We start from the raw sequence: 17860 nt of genomic DNA, 5'->3' as shown, positions 1-17860 counted from the left end.
GATACGTCGACAGAATCACTTTAGGTATATAACTGTGTTGAATTCCGTGATTCTTAGGAATACAGGGATACCCCGTCATTGGAATAGTTCACTGCTTTCTAACTGCTTACAATATGTTGTGTTGCTAGTGTGCATGATGGACAAAGTTCTGCATTGTGGATCCCTCCCCTTTGCGAACGGGTTACCACAAGTTTGAAACTGGTGGAAAAGTATTACTGTTTTGTGACCGGAATTTGGTTCCAGAATGTTAATATGTACCATTCTGATTCGAGGCCATGGTTTCTGGTGCTCATCACCGGCATTTAATCATCAACACCAGCGCTTTTCATGAGCACCTGTTATGGACATTTATGGTTGGCATGGAGAGATTAAATGATTATTGATATTGATTGTGAGGTGATTATTTGGATGTTGAGCCGATGCAGAGACTTGAACCTGGTTCTTAGCTCTGTAGTCGGCAGCTCTGGCTATTAGGCCACATTCTCCCCTCACTTTCATAGTTAGTAGTTGGCTCTGTTTTAGGGGGTGCTAACAGGAGAAATTGGCTAGTGCAAGCTAGTGGCGTAGAGTGTTGATATGGCTGGAACCAACAGTAAAGTCCTATAAAACATATATAAGAGAGGTTTTTAAGCTGTGCCCATCCTGAAGTGATGTATTTCAAGGTGTTCTCAAATGCGATCAAAAAGGAAAACAAGGCACTGTGAAATTGTTTGATTGCCTAGCATCACACAATCTGGTCAAGCAGGGAAGCTGGGATTAGTATCTCTATCTCACTCCAATTTTGCATCCATAGTTCATGCTTTGTCTTTAGTTCTTTGAGGAGTTGCATCAGCACACGGTGTTAAATAAACAAAGATAGTACATGTTAAACCAAGTTAAACAAAATAAATCTTTCTTGAAAATAGTGAGTGAGCTAAGTGGGTGCGTGGCAAAAACATATTGAGGCTAGGCTCGTTTTTGGCTCGAGGATCTAGAGCTGAGCCAGGCGTCTGGCTCGAGCCTACATCGAGCTGTCAGCGGCTCCCCCACAACTATATCATTTTCTGTACAGATGGGGTTAATTCCACTCTGGATACCAGTTTTGGAATGGTGTGCTTACACCACTTTAGATTCTTTACCATTCTATGGATCTTTGAGAAAAAAGCCTGCAAAAGATTATCCAGACTACAATGTTTTCTGCAAGATTTTTTTTATATTCCACTCATGTTTATCCCACAGCCTCTGCTATTGCCAGTCCATCTCAGTTCTGGCAAACAAATGCCCTGGAGACCCCTTCTGAACTTCATTAGACAGGCTGCAGCGGGCAGGCAGACAATCAACAAATGTTCTCGCACAGACTGCTGGACAGCTTAGCGGATGCGCGTGCGCTGTGCATGCAGCCGCGCTCCTCTAGGGAGCGGGGCGGCTTCACGCTTCTTCCGCCAGCACACCTGGCCTCCCTGCTGACTGCAGAGTGGCAAATCATTTCCAGTCCTACATATGTTTGAAGTGCTGCCTTCCTGGAGGGAAGGCCACAAATTCATCAAGAATTAAACAACAACCTGTTTTCACTCTGCCACTGGCTCGGCTGTTTTTATAATGATTTCAGGGAGCGGGTAGGGGTGGAGTATTTGGTGTCTCTAGTGTGTTCAGGGTAGTACATGTAAGTGGCAAAGTAATCTACTGTTGGAAATAACAGAAATCTATTCCATAAAGCTGCAAATAAGGGGTGATGGGGGTCTGAAAGACATGGAGTCATGTGAGTAGGACAAGAGCCTATTCATTGGGTGCTGGGCAGAGTCGTGACAAGGAGCGGTGTCGAGAACATGTGGATAGGGCAGAGTCGAGGAAAGTTGGTTATGGTTTACAAGTGTATATGAGTCAGTTTTAAAACTAAACCATATGCCAGAAGTTACAATCAATGCAAACTACTTTAGTCAGACTTGCTCATTCACAAGTGGTGCCACTGTGTGTGTGTTACACCGGATCAGCTCTCTTCACACGGGCACCTAATGTGAGCACCAATATCACATGTTGGCTGGGAAACCCCATCAATGATTGGGCTTCCATATCCTGTTTGGAGATTCTGCATAGTAGAGGTCCATCATGGGTTTTGAAACCTCATCAGGACATTGGCTATTAGTTCAAAAGCTTCTGTGTTTTAGGGTAGGGGAGGGAGGGTAGAAGCGCTAATTAGGCAAGGCTCTAAACAAAGCCCTATCACTTTCCACTCTGTAAATAATCTTTAGACGTTACCAGGTCTGCTCTAGTGCCTTATGAACCAGTGGTAAAAAGATTTAACATGCAAAACGTTCATTGGAATTCTTGCAAAATGCACTCAACGTTTTGTCATTCTAAAGTTTCTAAAATGGGTTTACTGGTTAGTAAAACCCTCTTAACATTTAGGCCCTGATTACGATGTCGGTCGGAAAGGCTCAGAACGGCATTTGGATTTTCCTAAGCCATGTCTATGTTTCCGACTGACTTGGAAATATTTCTGACAGACCGATTACTTTGGAAATGTAACCGTTCAGTCATTCCGAATCAGTTCCATCCGGCATTCAGAGATTTAGAAGCCGAATTGTACAGCTCTATGGACCGCGTTTCAGACCGACGTATTACAATGTCGGATTTGGACATCCTTTCCGACTTGGACCGTCCTACATGAAGAGGCTGTCGGAAACTGACCTAGGGGGCCCCTAGCTTGCCCCCATTCATCCTGAGGCTCAGAACGGCATTTGGATTTTCCTAAGCCATGTCTATGTTTCCGACTGACTTGGAAACATTTCTGACAGACCGATTACTTTGGAAAGGTAACCGTTCAGTCATTCCGAATCAGTTCCATCCGGCATTCAGAGATTTCGAAGCCGAATTGTACAGCTCTATGGACCGCGTTTCAGACCGATGTATTACAATGTCGGATTCGGACAGCCTTTTCAACTTGGACCATCCTACACGAAAAGGCTGTCGGAAATTGACCTAGGGGGCCTCTAGCTTGCCCCCATTCATCCTGAGGCCTCCGGTTGTAGGACCCCTTTGTAGAACCATGCACAATGGGACAGGCACCATGGGGGGCCAGCCACAGGGTGCAAGGTTTTCAGCAATCACCCCTTTTCTCAATGGGAGCCTGTGTTGTCGGTTGGAACACAGGCTCCCCTTGAAATCAATGGAAGACTTTACGAACGGTGTTCGGAAGCATCATAGTCGGTCGGCCGGGCCCTTCGATCGCGAGTCAGTCAGAATACAAGGAGTTGGGAGGTTACATTTCTGACCGACATTGTAATCAGGCCCTAAGTGTCAAAAACATTTATATGCATTGTGTATACCATTCCAACATAGACACCTATATGATACTTGGAACCAGAGTATGAGAAAGAAAAAACCCATTCAAATTATAGTTTAACTTCAATTTTGTGGAATGACATGCAGCGTGCATTGCGAATCACACATAATTTGTGTTTTCATTTTACCTATGCTGATTCACTGATTTTCATTAGCCAAAGGCTTGGTTTCAGTAGTAAATGTCTTGTAGGAACCTTGAAAAGGGTGTATGCCACAGCATCATGCCCTGCATGAGCAATGTTCACCGCATGACTGTAGAATCTCTATGAACAATACTTTGAGCTGGTATCTATTTTACCTTTTGTGGCTGAGGAAACACCTCACATATGATTTTCTCAAAATCAACCACCCACACGTAATACATTTAAAACTCATAGTTCTCATGAAAATTCTGTGAGTTGCTCATAAAAAAAGCAATTTCACCCACCTTGAAATTTCAGGCGTGTTATAGAGGAAATTAGCAGTGCAACATGGAGCATGTGTTTTGGACTGACTACTTAGACGTGTTGCTGAAGGGGGAAGAAGAAAAGTCACCACTGCGTAAAGATGTTTACAGAAAAAATACTGTCCTTCTGAATCATATATCCTATTCTGTAAGATACCCAGAAGACAATCATGTCCTTCTGAATTCTATATCCTAGTCTGTAAGATACCCAGAAGACAGTCCTGTCCTTCTGAATTCTATATCCTAATCTGTAAAATAACTAGAAGACAGTCCTGCCCTTCTGAATTTTAAATTATATATCCCAGCCTGTAAGATACCTAGAAAACAATCCTCTCCTTCTGAATTCTATATCCTAGCCTGTAAGATACCTAGAAGACAATCATGTCATTCTGAATTCTATATCCTAGCCTGTAAGATACCTAGAAGACAATCCTGTCCTTCTGAATTCTATATCCTAGTCTGTAAAATACCTAGAAGACAATCCAGTCTTTCTGAATTCTATATCCTAGTCTGTAAGATACCCAGAAGACAGTCCTGTCCTTCTGAATTCTATATCATAATCTGTAAAATAACTAGAAGACAGACCTGCCCTTCTGAATTTTAAATTATATATCCCAGCCTGTAAGATACCTAGAAAACAATCCTCTCCTTCTGAATTCTATATCCTAGCCTGTAAGATACCTAGAAGACAATCATGTCATTCTGAATTCTATATCCTAGTCTGTAAGATACCTAGAAGACAATCCCGTCCTTCTGAATTCTATATCCTAGTCTGTAAAATACCCAGAAGACAGGGACCATCATAGGTCAAACAGCTCTCTGCTAATTGTATGGTACATGGGCACAAAAAAATAGTTTAATCGAACAAAATAACAGTCTCTTGTAAGGTTTTCACTTCAAAATAATTAGTAATATTAAGTAGCCTTAAACCATCTTTATCAATGCTCGTTTGTATTTTCGTTAAACTGGTTCTGCCATGTTTTGACCTGTTGAAAGAAATTTGCAATTTGTCAATTATTTTTCAAATATTTCTCCTCATATTTTAAGGTAGATATACAAACACATACAAAATGTATGTAAATCCATAGTTTTAGTTTACTAATATTTATCCAAGCTTTATCATTTTAATTGTTCCATAATTGTTATAAAAAAAGCAACTTCTTCAATACCCTCTCTATAGTAATCAGCACCAATTCTGGGGCATATTTTGTAATCTTAGCCCACAAATATTATGCCTTCTCTTTGCCATCCCAAATCTCTCCCTGCTGAAATTGCTTCTTAAACAATTATCTGATAGTTCTGAATCTCAACACTTATCAGCCTTTTCTCTGTAACCAGATGAATAACCAACCCCTATAGCAAAATTAGAGGAGTGTTTCAAAGCAACATGGAATTCAGGATTTAAATATCTAAATCTAAGTGAACAGGTTGCTTTAAGTCAGAGAGCTCATGAAATCTGCCAGATCAAAGACATAACCGGGTTGGTGTTTCCTTGGTACAGACAAGCTTATCAGACGTTTTTGTGAGGATCGGAGCAAGAATTTGATGTGGACCCCATTGGAATCCCTATAGCCTCATTCTTTTTTGAAAGGTGCAATAAGCAGATATTCATAATATTAAAATAAAATCCAAAGAAAGAGAGATCATGCGATTTGTTGTCCTCTAGTAGCATGGCCAGGTAAGTTGCCTCATTATTATTTAGGAAGGTGGCAAATTTACTTTTCCTTTCATTTACAACCTGTAAATACATTTTGCTGCAGGAAAGCAGGGCCATGGAAAGCATGAGGACTGTGGCATAATGTCCCCAATTCCCCCAATCTAGTTACGGCCATCAATGGGTCCAGTGGTTAGGGGTTCTCCTACTCAGTATCTTAAATATTAAGGTCCATGTGCCAGTTGGCCAGCCTTTCAGCTGCCTAATAAAAGCCATGAGATGCTATATTGCAGGAAATCCAAGGCAGGCTTTATTTAAATACAACCACCGACACAGACAGGTCTGTTCTCCAGCGTTTCCAAGATCAGAATGCTTGACATAACGATGAGCTCATGAAATTCTCATTCTATCACTAAGACAACTAAAAGTTCTATGCTATAGCATGCAAGTAAATTACAACACAGCCCCTTTACAAAATAAGGAAACTTATAGGACAGCAGAGGAAATAATAAACAAAACAACAATGAGAGAATGCATCATAACTGGGATCTATGTATACAAATAAGAACATAGGATAAACTAAAAAGCACATAGGGGCAGATTTATGAGCCCCTTGCGCCACTTTTGCGTCACTTTTAACATGGGAAAAGTGATGCAAAAGTGGCGCAAGGGGCTCATAAATCTGCCTCATAGTTTTAATACAAAACATAATCTTTGAACTTCACTGGTACATGTCTGAGTCTAGTTGATCTATCATAATTTCCATCTCTATCCACAGAAACACAACTGCGTGCATTGGCTGTATGAAAATCTGTATCGACAAATTTAACCAACCTTGACATACTCCAAGTGCAACCATTATCCAAAGTTACAACACTCTTTTTAATTGCTGTGATGATAAAAGGGCCAAGAAGATTAGACAACCCTTTATGACCATACTTGGTTTTCTTTACCCAAACACGATCACCAAGATTCCACTTCCTCTCCTTCACTGACATTTTGTCATCATAACGCAACTTATACCTCCGCTGATACTCAGCAAGCCCACTCTTTTTCACATCTTCACTCACAGCATTGCCTTTCCACTCAGGAAGCCACACTGGATTTAATTTTGAAACCGCTAACCTCCCCCTCAAGGCTTCAAAAGGTAATTTTTGGGAAATGGCATTGGGAACTGTACGGTGTGCCCACCAAGTTTCTCTTAACACACCACGCAAAGAAACTACAGAATCAAGTGCCCTTTGAGCACAACTCTTGACTTCTCTATTCATTCTCTCCGTGAGACCATTAGCTTGTGGGGAATATAATGCAGTCTTCAGATGAACTATACCAAGACCTTCAAGAAAAACCTGCATCTCATGGGAGATGTACTGCACCCCATTGTCGGTGACTAAATATCAGATGTGAAAACATCTTTTAGGAATTCAATCACGGACTTGGAATTAACAGTACCCATGCATTTGGAAATTACCCACTTTGAGGTGTAGTCCACCAAACCTCTCCTGGGGAGTCATTAACTCAAAGGGGCCCATGATGTCTTACCCCAACTTAGTCCAAACTACATCCGGTACCTCTACAGGCGAGAGGGGAACTTGGCTGGTCACATGAAACTTGTCATTGATGGCACATAAATAGCAGTCTTTGACAACACTCTCTACCATCCGATCCTTTCCTGGCCACCAATACCTCTCTCTGACCCGTGTTTTCGTAAGACTTCTTCCGAGATGTCCCTGATGGGCTAAATTAATTACCTTATCCTTGAGAATATCAGGCGGAACCATTCTATCACCCCTCATCAATTTACTTTTACAAAAGGTTAAGTCATCCCTTACACTCCAAAATGGCTTCACTGCTGGATCAAGATCTTTGCAGCTTGGCCAACCTTTGCACGCGTGGGTTCGTATCCCATCCTCGTCGCCAGTAATAAAAGCCATGAGATGCTATATTGCAGGAAATCCAAGGCAGGCTTTATTTAAATACAACCACCGACACAGACCGGTCTGCTCTCCAGCGTTTCCAAGATCAGAAAGCTTGACATAACGATGAGCTCATGAAATTTTTATTCTATCACTAAGACAACTAAAAGTTCTATGCTATAGCATGCAAGTAAATTACAACACAGCCCCTTTAAGAACAGAATAAACAAGAAGCACAGAGACAAAGGGAGACAGAAAAACAAATACCTTCAGACATTCAAGACTCCCATATCAAGATGATGAGCCTGGAGAGATGCTTCCAGAACACTAGTTATCCTGTGTTCATCCTGATTACAAGCCTGCCCATTGTTGATTAACGTTCTCGATTTTCCTACGTTTAATTCCTGGGGCCTTTTTATGAACATGTGCACCAGGACTGATGCTAGTAAATGTGTTTGTACTTATATAGTGCACAGCTACCCCGGACTGGGGTCTCCCAGCGCTGTACTCATACCGCTAGGGAACCCTTCCTGGCTTTTCCCTGTGAAATGTCCACTCCTGGGCATCCCAAGCGCTGTGGGGCCGTTGTGGAGATTAAGCAAGCTATTGCCCAGAGTTGCAGCATGGGACCCATGATTAGAATAGGCACTGAGGCGAGAATATCCGGTCCGCGGAATTTATAGCCCAAGACCCTGCCGCAACGGGAATCGAACCCTGGTCCCGGACCAGTGCTCTGCATCGAGGTCTGCCGCTCTAACCATTGAGCCACACTTCTCCACAGTGTGCATAGTGTGCATATTTTGTTTAAACATTGCACCATGCAAAGTACACTTAGCTCGAAAATTCTACAACTTAGTGCATAAACTGCAGACATCACAGCTCAGAATCAGTGAGAGGCAGCAATCACAATTTCTTAAAAAAACAGGCAGTGCCCTGATGTACTTTGATGAGCAGTAGTGCACCTTTTTGTAATGGCCGCATGTGTTCTTTTTCCCCAATGACTTATGGTATTTCCTCATGGGTGTTAGTTGGCCTTGAACATTGAGGGGGTGTTTTCCCACAAGTTAACTTTAAATCTGATTTCCTCATGACCTCTAAACAGGATGAATGTTGGTGATGTTTTTTTTCATCCAGAAAATTAAGAGAAGGCCAAAAGTCCTAATTTATTACATGATAATCCATTTTCAGAGAACTTTCTGACCTCTATGTGGCTGAGAGTAATATCTGTGAGACTTACGGGAAGATCATGCGACAAAAACTTTGCAAGTTCCAGGCCTCGAAACAACAGTGCCTAAGTCATCACACTTGAAGGAGCGCACATTGAAGCCCCCTGTCAGCATTCTGAATTGTACGGGTTAGATCTTCTTCAGATTCATACAGTTTCATTGCTTTTGTCTTTCACGACCCAATTGAATTTGAGGTCCCGCTGAACTCTTCTCACCAGTTTTCTGATTGGTTCAATCCCTTAACCTTCCTCTGGATCTGTTCCTACAGATCTCTGGTCTTCTGGGCTTCAATATCCTTTCTTAAGTGTCCATTTAGAATCTAATCCAGACTGCGATTTGGTTGTAAATAATTTATTCCATCAAATAGATACATGGATAAAAATACTCCCAATGTTGTTTGCAGTAGGAGTGACTATTTTTGAAATATTTGATCTCCCAAATGTCTTCTACCTTTCCTCATCTATTCCTCTACTACTCAATAAACATTCTTCTGGGACATGAAATCCCTTTTGATTAAATTAACATGGATTAACATGGGTTGGACGACAGGCTAGGCTGGTCTGGGTCATACTTAAATCCCATGTGAGAAGGGTTGGGTTGGCATTCCTTGCCTGAAACAAACATTTCCTAGCAGCCCAGAGACACACTTGGCCAGGTTTTGGTTCAGTCAGAATGGCCATCTGTCAGCCTGCTGCACCAACTATGTCATGTGGGAAAGCGAGAGGGTGCCCGCGGAAGTTCCGTAAGGTGTGGGGAAAATGGAGAAAATATTATGGGATGGACGGAGGGCTGGGAGTGGCATAGCGCGACACAGCTCTCGGAGCAAACTGGGTTCTGGATGGAGGAACCACTGGGCGTACATCTCCGAACATTGGGGGAGACAAGGTTGTTGGGGAGCATGATGTTAATACAGTGCCTGGGGTGGAGACACGTATCTCACCGGTCTCTGGGTTGTGGGGAGGGAGGTGTTTTTTGATGTGTATAACCTGCAGTTGCTTTGAAGCAGTTGTGCTAAACTGTGACACGCTATTTTTTTAGTATTGGTTTAAAAATGCAAATAAAAATATATATTTTTTAAAACTATGTCATGTGGGAGGAAAGTAGAAGGGCGGCACTTGAAATGTTCCGGTGAAATGTAACCTCTGCCTCCCCCCACCCTCCTGCTGCACCACCCACATCAGATGTCCCAATTGATTGTGGAACACTACAAACAATGCCATTCAAGAACCCCTCTACAGAATATCACATATAAAAAAAAAACATGCAAAAGAATTTGGGATCACAAAATTTGGGATCACATTTCCTCTGGAGTCACCCACTTTTGAATCCCTGACACGTACTATCGAGTGAGTGGTGAAAAGAGCTAGGTTTCAAAATTCTACAAGGCGTCCATGAGCAATGGTACCATATCGACACAAGGTGTGAAAACTGCATGGCAATCAATCCTAGGCGTCGAACTGCAGAATAAAATGATATTTTACTGTTGTGCACCAATCAAATCCATCATTTTGAACTCTAGACACATGCTTTTCCACTTTAAGTTTCTGAACCTCTTGTACAGCACACCAGCCATCCTAAATAAAATTCACCCGGCATTGAATACTAACAGACGAAGATGCAATGCAGGCACCCAGATGCTAACTTTATCACCTAGTCTAGCAGTGGCCAAAAACATTTAACTTTTCAGGTCAGGTGTTTAAAGGGATTCAAGAAATTGCACTGTTCACGTAAGAGATTATCCCAGTGACGGCTCAGTTGGGCTTTGGTGACCAGATTGAAAGGAGACATAAAACATTGGTAGACCTCTTGGTGGCAAAATGTCAAATTATTTACCGCCACTTGGATGATGGTCCGAATTAGGGGCCCCAGATGCTGCTTTCTGTGATGAAACAGCAGGGGTCTATGTAGATATGTTACCCAGTAAGTCAAGATTGATTCTTGGGGCTCACTGTGAAGATACTCAGGGAACAACAGTTCAACCACCTCATAATCTATCTCACATGCGTGTTCATAGTTTATAATTAGGCTGTCCGGTTTTAGGTTTAAACCTATAGTAACTGATAAACCCCACCAGAAGGGAAATAGCCCTCACCAGTGTAAACATATAAACACTGGAAAAAACCCTGCACAACCTCAAACTAAATGCCATTCAAAGAAAGGAAAAGGAGAGTGAAAGAGTCCTTTTTATTTATTCCTGAAGGGGCCAATACAATGTAACTTTGTTATATAAGGTAGCAGTAAGAAAGACTGGGCTATCATTATTCTGTTTGAGTTTTGTTGTTAAGGGATGTCACTAAAAGATTGTTTCTTCTTTCTTATTACAGTTTTGTGGTCTTTGGTCTAAAGATACAGGGGTTAGAAGCATATTTTAGGCGTTGTTCATTTATTTTATAAACTGCAGAGAATCAGGAAATATCAAAATAATATTAGATTTTTGGGCTATGCTTGAGTCTTTCATTGATGTAGGTTTCATAAGAATCTTTCCCAATATGTACCATCACATTTACCCACAGAGAATGGGTAAGCACCCTTGATACATCAGCACCCTTTTCTAGTGAGTCAGTATTGATAGTAGGTGAATTGCCAAACACTCCAGGCTTTAAACATTCAATGCAAGGTAAAGTGACAGGTATATGTGAAAAGAGTGCAGTCACAAAGCATCTGGGATACTGGTGAAAACATGACACCAGACTTTTGGAAAATATGGAACGCAGTGTCACTTGGAATGCTGCTGCAAAAAGTTCTTACCATGTTCAACAAAGATTGGAGTGATTTTGTTTGTATTTGCAGTGATGCAGCAACATATATGAAAAAGTTGTGTGATGACCTGTCAAAATCAATACCTGAGCTAAAGTGCTTCCCTGTAAGAGATCCTTGCCACTTGTTAGATGGTATGCTGAAAGCATCTTTACAGTCTTCAGAGTTAATAAAGAATGCTATTGACTTTTTAGTCCGTGCTGGTGCACTGTTTGGTTATGCGCGGAAACTAAAACACAAATATTTCTCATTTTGTGCTTTGTGTGGCATCATTGAAAGAGTCATCCCAACTGTGTCACTTAGCTGGTGGTTCTCAGTCCTAGAGGCCATGAATGCTATATTACCCATGTGGCAACCGTTTACAGAACTTTTGCTGAGTGATGATGCCAAAGGCAAGAAATGTGAGGATCTTTTGTCACATATCGATAGTGAGTTGAAGAAAAGTACAGTCTACTGCATTCTTAGATTTTTACAGGAAATCATGACTGCTGTAGTGGACATAATAAAATAACTAGAGTCTGAAAACACCCTTGTCTAAAAGTGTTCAGCATAATTGGTGTAGATGTGAGACATCTCCTTGAGAGTAGGTTGGGTGACATTTTTTGTGACTTTGGCACTGCAGCATGGTCCATGTTAGAGTGCTTGCCACTTGGTAAGCAAATAAATGTTAAGGAGCAATTCAGGAACTTTTATTTTACAATGTAAGATAAATTGCCCTTCACCAACCATGGCATTTGAAGTCAATAAAGCATCACTGTAGTTCTCTGCACAAGTTATAGATCCTTTCCATTTCAAAAGTGCTGCTTTATTTGTGACTGCTTCAATAACTCTGAGGGCTTATGTTCCCAGTTCAATGCATGTGTTGCCAAACCTTTCGCAGAGAATCACAATCTTCAGGTGCACCAGTTTTGACATGGAAAGCTATGTCAGTGGCCAGAGTTGGCAAATTGTATACTGGCTATTTTGGTGTTGCCTGTCTCAAGTGCCAATGTTGAGAGGGCCTTTTCACAGATAAAAGTTTACATGGGACGGAAAGAGTTAGAGGCATGACCAAAGACTCACTGAAGAAGTTTTGTATGGTGTACTACGATAAGTTTGATTTGTAAAAATGTATTTGGACCTCATTTACACTGTACGTACACTGTCTATATAACATGCACTATCAGTGCAGAAAGCAAGCAATAATAAAAGCAAAAAGTTCCATAAACACCGGAAAAACACTGTTTCTGTTGTTTTTAATGGCGCGAAAAAGTGTAACCACTGATAACCACTGTTTTTTTAGGGGTATTGAAATCAGTTGAAAACACTGAAAACCCCCCACCAGAATTGACCAAAAATAGAAACTGGAAACAGGAAAGCCTATTTATAATTCACACTCAAAGTGGCTGGGTGGGTCCGCTGTGCCTAAAGCTAGTTTTATTTACAAGGACAAGCGAGTCTATATGAACGGGACTGTGATTGGTTAGTGTTAACATGCCATATCCTTGTGCCTGTGTCTTCTTGTTTGTTTTGAAAGTTCTGGTGGAATAAATATGAAATGCAGCATGACGCCCCTGCCAATGGTTATAATATTTCAGAAAACAGACACCTATGGTTAAGGATCTTTTGTCCCAGAGCGTGGGAGACATTTCTGAGCTTTATCTCACTGGAACCACCCTGGTTTACATGGTGGTCCTGGATATTGAATTGTATTGTATTCAATTGTATTTATATAGCGCTTACTGCCCCCAACTAGGCATTTAAGCGCTTTTCAGCAAGTAGCATGTTACTCCAGAACCCAACGTGGAATACTGCAGGGAAATCTAAGTTGTTAATTCCAACGGCTGACACGCAAGTCTGTAAATTGGATTGTGCAGGATAAAGGAGGGATGGAAGAGGGAAGGGTTATTTGGGAGATCATAGTAGTAAAATGAGGTTTGGGATGAGTCAAAGGAAGGATAGAGGAGGGAAGAGTCTAGAGAGGGTTATTTCAGAGATCATGGTAGTAGAATGAGGTTTGATATAATATACTATAACTGGAATGGCGCTGGATTGGCTGCCCGAAAGAGGCGCCATCCCCCGCCTCCATGCCTGCTGTTGTCGGGTCTCACACCAGAGGGTTCCCGATGGCAGAACTTATGGTGACTCGTCTGTTTGGTCAAACCCTGTTCACCACCTCCAATGAGATGGGGAGGTGACAGGACTGTGGGCGGGACAACTGCTAATTTTTTCTAAAGATGTCCTGTCTCCACCCTCCTCTAACCAACAGTAAAGTCTGTCATCTGAGCGATATGTATTTCATTTCTTCTTTGACTAAATTCTCTGAAGAAACAGGTGAGTTCTTCTGTTGTGTTCTTTGGCAACACTGGCGGAAACGATGGAGTCGCAATTTTTGGTTTTGTGGCAGAAGTTTCAGGTACACCCTATCAGCAAATCACCTCTTGCAAGAAACATTCATCTTCAGGCTACTGCTTGTCCTCACACAAAGAGTTTTCAAAACTCCTCTTCGACAAGTAGAGCTCCACTAAAAACAAGAATTGGCAAAGGTTTGCCATTGCCCACCAGCTGCTTGGTTTTGTCAAGGCTAATTTTGTGTTTTCATGGCTTTTGCAAAATGTTATCATTGGGGAAGATGTCGGCCCATATAATCTGGCTAAAAACAAAAAACGTTTTTGTCTCAAAAAGAAAACGTTGACATGGTAGTTCCTGGGACGTAGGTGAAAGGGCGGAATGCTGTCACCTTCAGTGAGGTTAGCCAATGGCTGAAGTGGTCTGCCTCACTGCCCCATACTGTATCCGGTAGTGGGTGGGAGAAAGATCTGAATGACTCAGTAACACACCAATGAATGAAGAGGGTTGGCGGAAAGCACCTACAAGTAAGCATATTATAGATACAATTATGGTATCATGAAAAGGATTTGGCTAACGCCAGACCTAAAAATGGATGCGCTGGCAGAAGAGGTAGTCCAGGCACAAATCTTGGCCACTTAAATGACCTAGGGCCATATGTAGGTACCTAAATACCGGTCGGTAACGGCCGAGAATCGGTAAATTTCGCGTTACCGACCGGAATTTAGGCAATTGAGATGTAGGAGGCTGGATTTAAGGATTCGGTAATTTACCGACTCGTTATTTTAAGGAATCGGTAAAATACCGAATCGGTAGAATACCAAATCCTTAAATCCTATGTAGGGAGCACTCAAGCGAGTGCATTTTTGTTTTAAGGATTCGTTATTTACCACCAACTACAGGTTGGTGGCAAATACCGAATACCTTTTAAAAAGCAATTGTGTGCTTTTCTAGAAATGCCATGTGGCAGACATACATGCCCTTAGGGCATGTATGTGCGCCACATGTGCACACATGCACGATTCAGGGGTGCGACAGGGTGTCAATGTGACACCCTGCCACCCTTGAATATGCTTCCCCTATTACCGATTCGGTATTTACCGAATCGGTAATAGTGAATGGCTTCCCATTCATTCCTATGGGCATCCAGGCCCATTGGAATGACTAGGAAGGTATTCCTTCCTAGTTCCGATTCGGTAAATACCGAATCGGTAATAACGAATATTACCGAATCGGTAAAATTTACAGATTTTTTACCTACATTCTGTTTACAGATTCTTAAATACCGAATCGGTAAAATTCGGTATTTAGGAATCGGTAAATAGAAATTACCTACATATGGCCCCTAGTGTGGGAGTGGCTTTGTACAGACAATAAAACAGACAATCAAAAGCATATAGTCATGGGTGGAAAAGAACAGCCGCCTTTCTAGGAGAAACAGGTCGAATTATACACATTCTCCATCCTTTTCCCAAAATAACTGCTTGTGGGGACACCAGATAAAAGCACTATTAAAATGATTGTTAAATTTCCCATGAGCCCTTAAACAGGTTAGATTTCAGCGGTCAGCAGCTTCTATAGAATTATTGGAAATAAATATTGTCTTTCTTTGAAACGATCAATGAAACTTTTCACAATGTTATGGATTTCAAAGGCTCCACCTGCCCTCCCAGGAATGACCCTACTAATGGGCTGAAAAGGGATGGCGCTGGAGCGACGGGCTGGGGCGGAGGATGCTGCGAGCCTCTTTGGGTTACTATGGAAACCAGAGAGGATGACTCCAGTGGAAATAAAGAATACCTTGTAACCCCTGCTATTCCGAGGGAGTGATGGAAAGAGCATTTATTGATTCACTGACTGATTCTATTGGAGCGCTACAGTGGTCTTCTAGGTGCTGAAAAATCAAAGCCATCCAACAGGGTCTGGCCAATTCCAAGCCACAGAACAGAGAATCTTTAATGGCGCTGGAAACGCCGGAGGCTCGGACATGGCACGCAGGTTCGAGGTGATAGCTCCTATATTTGGGTCCAATGACTCTAGGCGCGCGCTCTGCCAGCGGACTCTGAGGAAGAGGTGTGTGCGTAAAATTATCACATCGGCGAAGTTTCACATAAGCACTGATTATGAGGTCTCTGCACTTCATGTCTGCTCCCTGGAGCACTTCTTCTCACGGTTTAGTAATCTTTACTCTCATGCTGAAGTTGGTACTAAACAAGGATGAACTGTTGCTCACGAGTTCGATTTTATACCGTTTTCCTTCCAAAATGGAAAGGGGGGGCTCTTGGCCCCCCCCGCCTGCATGGCAGTGCGGCGACCTCCCCCGGACTTCTCGGTGGTGGGGCGTGTTCACTGGGGGCGCGCCCTACCACCGATTGGCTGCCTACGTGACCCGGATGTCGTTAATCGACATCCGGGTCGGAGGGGAGGGGGGGGCGGGCCACTGGGGGGGATAAAGCGGCGGGGAGCGCCCAGGTGACCCCCTTGTTCCCTGGACGCTCCCCCACATCGGACGTGCCCCGGCGCTCAGGGCGGTAAATTTTCTCCTTTTCTTTGTCTTGCAGGTCCGCTGGCTGAATCGGGACTCCTCGGCGCTGGATTGCCCGGGGGCTGGAGCGTGCCGCCTGCTTGGAAAAGCTGTTTCGCATCGCTTCTTTGCGTGAGGCAGTAGCCCTTTGTTGCGGACGACGCCGTTGCTCTGAGGTGAAGTGTCGGGGGCGTGTGCGGGGTTGTGCTGCTTTTGCCTGCCTTCGGCCGTGGGGGTGGGACAGCGAGCGGCTGTGTACATACGCACTTGGCGCCTTTTGTGAACGCGCGGCAGCAAACTTTGCCTGGGGGCGATTGTTGGCAATAAACGGATTATCCGGCCACATGTGTGCAGAATAACTCTCCCGTGCCTAGCAAAGCCGGGTTGTCAGCCTTTGGTACGGCTGGTCCCTAGGAGGCAAGGGTTCAATCCCTGCTCAGTAAGCAAGTGCTTCAGTGCCTCCACCCTAACTTTACAATACTGGAAATAGGAAGTAAGTTAGACAATCAGTTTGAAACGGTGCTTTGCGCATATTTTAGGGGGCGGTTTCAAGAAAATATTCTTGCTTATTGTGTGTATTTAAGAATATTAAAGTGAATATGTCTGTAGTGTTATAGTTAAGCGGCGGAAACTCACTTCATATCAGATAAAATTAAATGTAGATGAGTGCAAGACGCATGTAAAGACTGAAAATACACAGTAACGACCGCTGGTCATTTCGGGGGAAATACTGGTTACTCGAGTATGATTTAGAGAACTGTAAATATTTCACTTCGTTTACAGTGTTAAGGTGCATGAGTAAGAGTTCATTTCACCAACTGCTTCTGAGATTGCTGAGGGAGGGGCAACAGCCAAGGGCAGTGGGGGGGAAGTAAAAGTTCGAGCTACATACCTTTTTCTAAGCGTGGTGCAGTCCGCTTTCACCAGCTGTTTGTATTTAACATTAGTATGTATTAATGCATTCTCTATTTTAGGCACGTGAACGCTGCATTCTTGTATTTCACGTCGCGAGCGGACTGGTGGACATCAGGGTGTTCGCGGGCGAAATTCCGGCTGAGAGTGCGCCGGATCTTGATTGGTAAGAGGAGAGCGGGGGGCTCGCATTGCATTGCTTCTGGTAGCCGCCGGGTGGGTCTACGTTAGAGTTTACTCATCCCTGACAAACCGGATAAGCCGGGGCGTTGCGGTTACGGTTGCATGGTGCTTACAGCCCCCTGTATATCCTCCATCTGGTGAAGGTAATAAGCATACTTACGCCTGTATTAGGGTATTAGTGTAGGGCGTTGCATCCAAGTCATGCCGGGGTCGATGGGTGGTGAAGGGGGGTCCAGGATGGAGGCTATGATGCAGGCCATGATGCAGGAGATGAACAGCATTAATAGGAGATTGAGTAAAGTGGATGAATTGGAGGCCCGCATGAATGAAAGGTTTACTGATCCCCCAGTTCCTTCAGGCAGGCCCGCGCGGCAGCGGAAGGCACCCTTGCCAAGAGGGGATTTTGCTAGCCCGCACAAGACGTCTAAGGCCAAGAAGCGCAGGTGCAGTGCCCCAGCCCCAGTAGTACCGGTTTCGACTCCACCTGCACCCGCAGTTCCGGTAGCCCTTATACCTGTGCCGGTAGGCCCGGCGCCCGTTACACCGGCTCCTGCTATGCCGCTGGCGCTACCTCCTGTGGGGCCTGCTCCCCCG

Source organism: Triturus cristatus, chromosome 11, assembly GCF_964204655.1.
Source record: "Triturus cristatus chromosome 11, aTriCri1.1, whole genome shotgun sequence".
NCBI classification, from domain to species: domain Eukaryota; kingdom Metazoa; phylum Chordata; class Amphibia; order Caudata; family Salamandridae; genus Triturus; species Triturus cristatus.
The sequence above is the reverse complement of the archived record's forward strand: the minus strand, read 5'-3'. Positions refer to the sequence as shown.